General features: G+C 49.9%; 1 long non-coding RNA gene across 1 annotated transcript; it reads right to left on the reverse strand.

Moving 5' to 3' along the window:
• Positions 1–2,243: 2,243 nt before the first annotated feature.
• LOC139083627 (uncharacterized) lies at positions 2,244–5,254 on the reverse strand. Its single transcript, XR_011540500.1, has 2 exons — positions 5,093–5,254; positions 2,244–4,136 (listed from the first exon to the last, which is right to left on the reverse strand). It is a non-coding gene; the product is annotated as an uncharacterized lncRNA (long non-coding RNA).
• Between the last annotated feature and the right edge of the window lie 1,094 nt (positions 5,255–6,348).

Here is a 6,348-nt window from a genome sequence, read left to right on the forward strand (position 1 = left end):
CATACTAATGTTAAGATAATAATAACGGAAACTGGACGTGGGGTAAATGGGAACTCTTTATACTATCGTCTCAATTTTTCTGTAAATCTAAAACTGTTTTAAAAAATGATTTGTGTATATGTATTGTTGACAAAAATAATCTATAATCAATCTATAAATCAAAATTGGGGTGAGTTTATTATGAGCCAAGTGTAAGGACTATAGCCCAGGGCCTTCCTTCCCCAAAGAAGGAAGGGCATCAAGGAAGTGGGGTGTACAGAGTGGTTACACACCATCTTGGAACAAAGCATACATCACATATGACAAGAATATCTCTTATACTAATGTCAGGAGATGCTTAGCTGGCACAGCAGGTCAGTGGTCACAAAGTGAGCTCAGCAGGTCAGTAATTAATCCTTAGTTCCCAAGAAGAGATGCTTATTCTTAAATGCTGATATGGCAGGAAGCTATATCCCTATCTTTAGGGGCATCATTCTTGTCTTTGGGGCATAGTAAATATTCAAAACAGACGTACAATGCATGCTCAACAGGCCACCTCAGGCCCTTTTAGAAAAACCAGGTCAGGCCGAATTAGTTTTAAACCAAATGGCTTCCTCATATACTCCAATATATCCTATTGCTTTTCATTTATCTATCAGTATATACACATACATACATGCTTGGGTGCACACGCACACACACACATTTTCTACCAGGCCCCCCAAATTCTCACCATTCAGAGCTCGCTCTTTGGTTGCGAACAAAGGCCAGGGAACAGGAGAACTAATTCCAGGTTTGGGAACTAATTCCAGAAGATCACTGACCACTGACTGCTAAAATGTGTAAATGAGGTGTACATAATAAGACTGGTTGTCCCATTACACCTTACCATCCAAATGAGTTCTGTCACTTCGAAGTAGTCACTCAAGAAGCTTTTAGCCTTGTTTTAATAATGAGGAGACTGTTCAAAACACTTTGAAAAATCCTCTTCAGAGTCTATAGCACACACTGCAATGAATATTCATTATCTGCAGGTGGATGTGATTTATGCAAATAGCCAAAAGAACTCAGGCCAAGACTGATGAGTAAATGGGGTGGGAAATCTGGATATAAATGTGTTTCAGAATTTTTTATTTTAGAAAGGTATACGGTACATATACAATATATAAGGCAAGTGTCTCACTGGAGTCTGAGCACTCGTAATCAAACAAATTAATATTTCTGCAATGAGATATATGAATATTCACACTGGGATAAACAAAAGTGGGATAAATCAAACTATAAATAATGAAAGGTTAGGAGGTCTGCCATAAAACAAGATCAGGTCAGATTAGGTTTTATTGTCAAATGAGTTATGAAAAACTTTTGGTTTTCATAATTTTATTTTAGGAAAAGGATTACAGATGGTGAATATTTAATGAAGACACTCCATCTACTCAGTCACTCAAGCTAGAAGCCCAGGAGTCACCCTAAACTTTTCTTCTCTTCCCCCAACCCCTCAGCCAATCATCAAGTCCTGTTGATTTTACCTTCTGGCTACCTTTTGAATCTATCCTTTCCCCTTCCTCTCATGCAAGGCATTTAGTCTGGCACCCGGCCATACCTCCCTTGGACCACTTTAGTTTCCTCCAAGCTGGCCTCCCTGCTGTTTTTACAGCCATAAATCCTTCCTCCACACTACTACTAAATGCAGACCTAACCATGTCACTCTCATGTTACAAAGTCTTTATGGTTCCCCAGAAATCTCCTGTGATGAAGTCCAAGGTCCTCAGTATGACCTAAAACATAGATGTAAAGAAACAACTACAACTGTGCTATTCCAAGTTTATTACCAATCTGCAACGCATCAATTTCAGAAATGGTGTAAGCATTTATTTGACAAAAAATTTATTTATTGAATCTAATAAAAACGGGAATTCTATTTCATTTTTCAATTATTCACTTTTAGAGTATTTTACAGAAGTAGTAGACAATAGATTGGAAAATTTTTTAAAGGTATGCTTTTGTTTTGTTTTGTTGAGGAAGATGGGCCCTTAGCTAACATCTGTTGCCAACTTTCCTTTTTTTTTTCTCCCCAAAGCCCCAGCACATAGTTGTATACCCTAGTTGCAAGTCATTCGAGTTCTTCTGTGTTGGATGCTGCCACAGCATGGCTTGATGAGCAGTGCTAGGTCTGTGCCCAGGTTCCAAATCGGTGAACTCTGGGCTGCTGAAGCAGAGCGTACGAACTTTAACCCACTCAGCCAAGCAGCCGACTCCAGAAATTTTTTTTTAATTGGTCCTTTATTACAGTTTGAGAAGCAAGAGTCTATAATGTCCTTAATGAAATTGCCTTGTACACCTCCCTGGGCTCGTTTTTAACTACCACCACCCCTCATATAGCAATAATGAACAATTTCTAGTTTCTCAAATGTATCATTCTGTTTCATACATCCATTTACATTCTGCTCTGACTTGACTGTCCCTTCCTCCCGGAAATCTCCTATTCATACTTCAAACTCCTAGGCTGCATCATCAACTCGTGTGCACGCCTATCTAAACAAGTTCCTCACAACCCCACACAGAAGACATCTCTTGTCCCCTTTACTTCTGTCAGTGTTTGTACCCTTATTATTGTACTACATTGTAATTATTTGTTTACGTCTATCTCCCCTACTGGTCTATGAGTTCCTTAAAGGCAGAAGTTAGGATGATTTGTCTTTGAGGGGGTGAAGCATTGCTCCTTGTAAGATGACTCAATTGAAGGAAAACATACCTTAGATTATAATTCTTACATGTTACTGAAAGAGGAAATAATATACTTTATATACATATATTTCTGTTTCTAGCAAGGATTTCAGCCTTCTACCTTTAGTATCTGAGTATGAATTAATTTACCAGAAGAATGGACATTTTGAAGATTTTGGTTTTTTCCTTTTTCTCCCCAAAGCCCCCAGTACATAGTTGTATATTCTTCGTTGTGGGTCCTTCTAGTTGTGGTATGTGGGACGCTGCCTCAGGGTGGCTTGATGAGCAGTGCCACGTCCGCGCCCAGGATTCGAACCAACAAAACACTGGGCCGCCTGCAGCGGAGCGTGCAAACTTAACCACTCGGCCACAGGGCCAGCCCCAAGAATGGACATTTTAGAAGGCCAAGGAGCCAGACCTGGACTGCCAGTGCGACTCCCTGGGAACTTTAAGGAGGCATGGAAAACAAATGTCCCCACTTACACAGTTTTGCCCAGGTTCGGCCCCTTTTGGAGTAAAATCTGCATCAATTGTCCTTTTGAAAGTCACTCAGGTCTGGAAATAGCATCATCAACTCATTCATTTCAGAAGGCCCACGAGACCCCAGACCTACCCTGGAGAGGTCCTGGGCTGAGGGCGAAACCACAACTACAGGTAACTGAAATGAGCAGGAACAGCCATAAGGCCACCCAAGGATGGGAGCAATTAATTCTGCCTACAGGGAGTGCAGGCAGGTGACATGTGAGCCAGACTTCACTGACTGACCTGGAATAGGCCTCGTGAAAACTTGGGCAGAGGGGGTGAGCACTGCAATCTGCTAGATGAAAAGCTACAGGTGCCTGGGAATGACAATCCTTCTGGTTAGCAATTTCCTCACTCCTCTTCCACCCACTTTCTTCACAATCTTTTCCCCTGTTCTTGGAAAACTGGGACTCAGGATACTGCTTTCCTTCCTAGAAGAGACCAGCGTAGGCAATAAATTAATCCTTGATTAAATGGGATCGGTAACTCTGCTCTGCGTGCCCCTGACAACACTGAGATGGGAGAGCAGGAAAGTGTTCCTGACCTACGCTGGGAAGAATGGGGCCCATGGAAAAAAAAGAGAGAAAATTAAGACTTTTGTATTCACCCATCTCTTTTGTCACCCCTCCCCCCCACCTGTCTCTTATCTTTGTGTTTTTCTACAGTTTCTCATGGTCTCAGTCTCTGTCTCTGTCTCTCTCCATTTGCTAAAGGCTGGAAATTCCTTGTTCTCAACGGAAGGGAGTAGGAGGAGACTTGGGGGTGGTAGGAGTGGGAGGGAAGCGAAGAACAGACGTCTCAGCAGCTCCGGCTGCGGGGGCGCTCTGGGCCTCTGGCGGGGCTTGACAAGTCAATGATTTTTAAATGTATGTATTTTTAAATCCACACATAGGAGCTCACATACAAACCTAAAGAGAGACAGAGACACAGAAACACAAGTAGATTTAAAGAAACATATAAATACATAATCTCAGGGTACAGAGGCACACACTGGCAATAGCGACTTAAATTTGCTTAGCATTTGCCAAATTTACAGAGTTTTCATATACATCCTCTCATTCGAACCTCACGACAACCCTGAGAAACAAAGATACAAACAACACTAGGGAGTTTCACTCACACAGGTTCGCACACCCAGACAAACCCCTTCTGACTCCCCTAGGGGAGTGGGCAGAACGCGTCCGCGCGATTTTTCTCCCCTCCTCCCTCTCTGGCCGAGTACCCGCCGGAGGACCAAGGAGTGGAGGCCCCAGAGTCGGCTCCTCCCTCGGCCTCTTTCCCGGGCCGGGACCCAGGCGCCCGGCGCCCAGTTGGTTACCGCCCCCCTGCTTCAAGCCCCACTCCGCCCTCTTCTCCTGGCCTGCGCCTCCCTCCCGATCCTGGGGCTCCGCGCCGCCCCACGGGGGCCGGGTGGGAGGGAGGGGGGCGCCTGGAGCAGAGGCTGCGTGGGCGGAGGATGTGCGTCACGGGGAGCGTGGGCAGGGGGAGGGAGGAGGCACGTGGAAACCCGGGCCAGCGGCTGGCAGCCCAGGCTCCGAAATAACCTGAGAGGCGAGTGGGGGAGGGGGTACCCACACACTTCGGAGGGGATCAGGGAGTGTCCCCGTAGGGAGCCCTTCTAGCCGCGCGCCCTCCAGTTGCAGGACAGGGGATTGGGAAGGGGGACTCAGCGCGTTCCTATCACCGTCCGCTGTTTGGTGCTTAACGCGATGGAGAAGAGAATCTTAGCTACCTAAATCCCCCCTGTGGTGCACCCCTCCTCTCCTGCCCCCACTGGTGACGGAAAGGTCCCCGCGCCCGGCCGGAATGTAGAACCAGCCCCCGCCAACGCCACCCACGCCCTGCCGGGTCCCGGGCCACTCACAAGTGCGGAATGGCGGGGCGGAGCTGAGGTTTCGGACCATGGGGAACCTTGCCTCCGGCCAGTCAGCTCCCTTCCAGTCGGCCCCCTCCCCCCTTCCTTTCCCCGGGGCCTAAAGCCACAAGGACAGGCCCTCAGAGCCCCCGCCTGTCCCCACCCTCCAGCCCTCCCAGCCGTGGGCGGGAGTGTAATGGGAACCAGATGGGGCTAGGAGAAACAAACGGGGGAGGGGTGGTGGGGTGGAGGGGGGCGGCGGTGGCCAGGCTCCTTGAAGGAGCTCCTCCCTCCAACTCCTCCGTAGGGAGCCTCGACGGATGCTCCCGGCCTCCTGCCCATCTTCCCCTAGACTCTCCCGAGCAGTCCCCTAATAGACGTCCCCAAAGGGGATCCTCCCTATCCCAGCTTTCCCACACAGAACTCCCCAGGAGCAGGTCCCCATCCTCAGCAAATAGGGTGCGACGAGTAGAGGAAGGCGGGGTACCCCTCCCATCCCTGCCTGACCTGGGCGCTAACAAAACCGATGCGTCTCCTCAGCGCGCGTCTAAGTGGTAGCTTCTAGCAAAGCCCGCCCATTCCTGTTCCCCAAATTTCGGCAGGGACTCGAGGCACAGATGGAGGAGGCCTGGGTTTCCGGGAACTGGCCTCTTCAAATTACTCCTTTTGGGGCCGGGACTCCTGCAGAGCCCCCACGCTCACAGACTTGCCATAAGTGCAAACTCTATGGGGGTCAGATGCACGCCCGAGAGCAGCCGCGCACCCCGAGTCTCCGCCAACTTTTCCCGGCTCACTCCTAACGTTCCCACGTACAGCCCGCGAGGCCTGAGTGTGGCATGGGGCGTCCGCGTAGTTGTTCAGGCGCGTATGCACGTCTCTGCGCTTCTCGGTGTCTTCGTGTACCTGTGCGTGGTTGTGAAACTCCGCTCTCCGCTCGGAGGGGTAGGGATGGGGGGGAGTAGGAATGTCGCCGGCTGGGCGCTCACGTGGGTACGTGGGCGCGGAGAGGGCCGGCTGTGCATCCGGCGTGGGCGGCAGGGAGCGACCTCGCCCCGCCCGCTACGTCCCCAAGCCCGCCTTCCACTGCCTGGCCTCGGTCACCCCAGTCCCTAACTCGGCGCCCCGGCTCCGAGTCCCCGCCCCCGCCTCCTGCTCCACACCCCCCTCCCCCCAGTCTCCGCCTCTCGCCGTCTCTCCGCCGCGGCGTCTGCACGGCCGGCCGAGAGGCCCGCGCGCCCGCCCCCCGCCCCCGGCCCCCGCCCCCG

The sequence above is a fragment of the Equus przewalskii genome, chromosome 5 (assembly GCF_037783145.1).
Source record: "Equus przewalskii isolate Varuska chromosome 5, EquPr2, whole genome shotgun sequence".
NCBI classification, from domain to species: domain Eukaryota; kingdom Metazoa; phylum Chordata; class Mammalia; order Perissodactyla; family Equidae; genus Equus; species Equus przewalskii.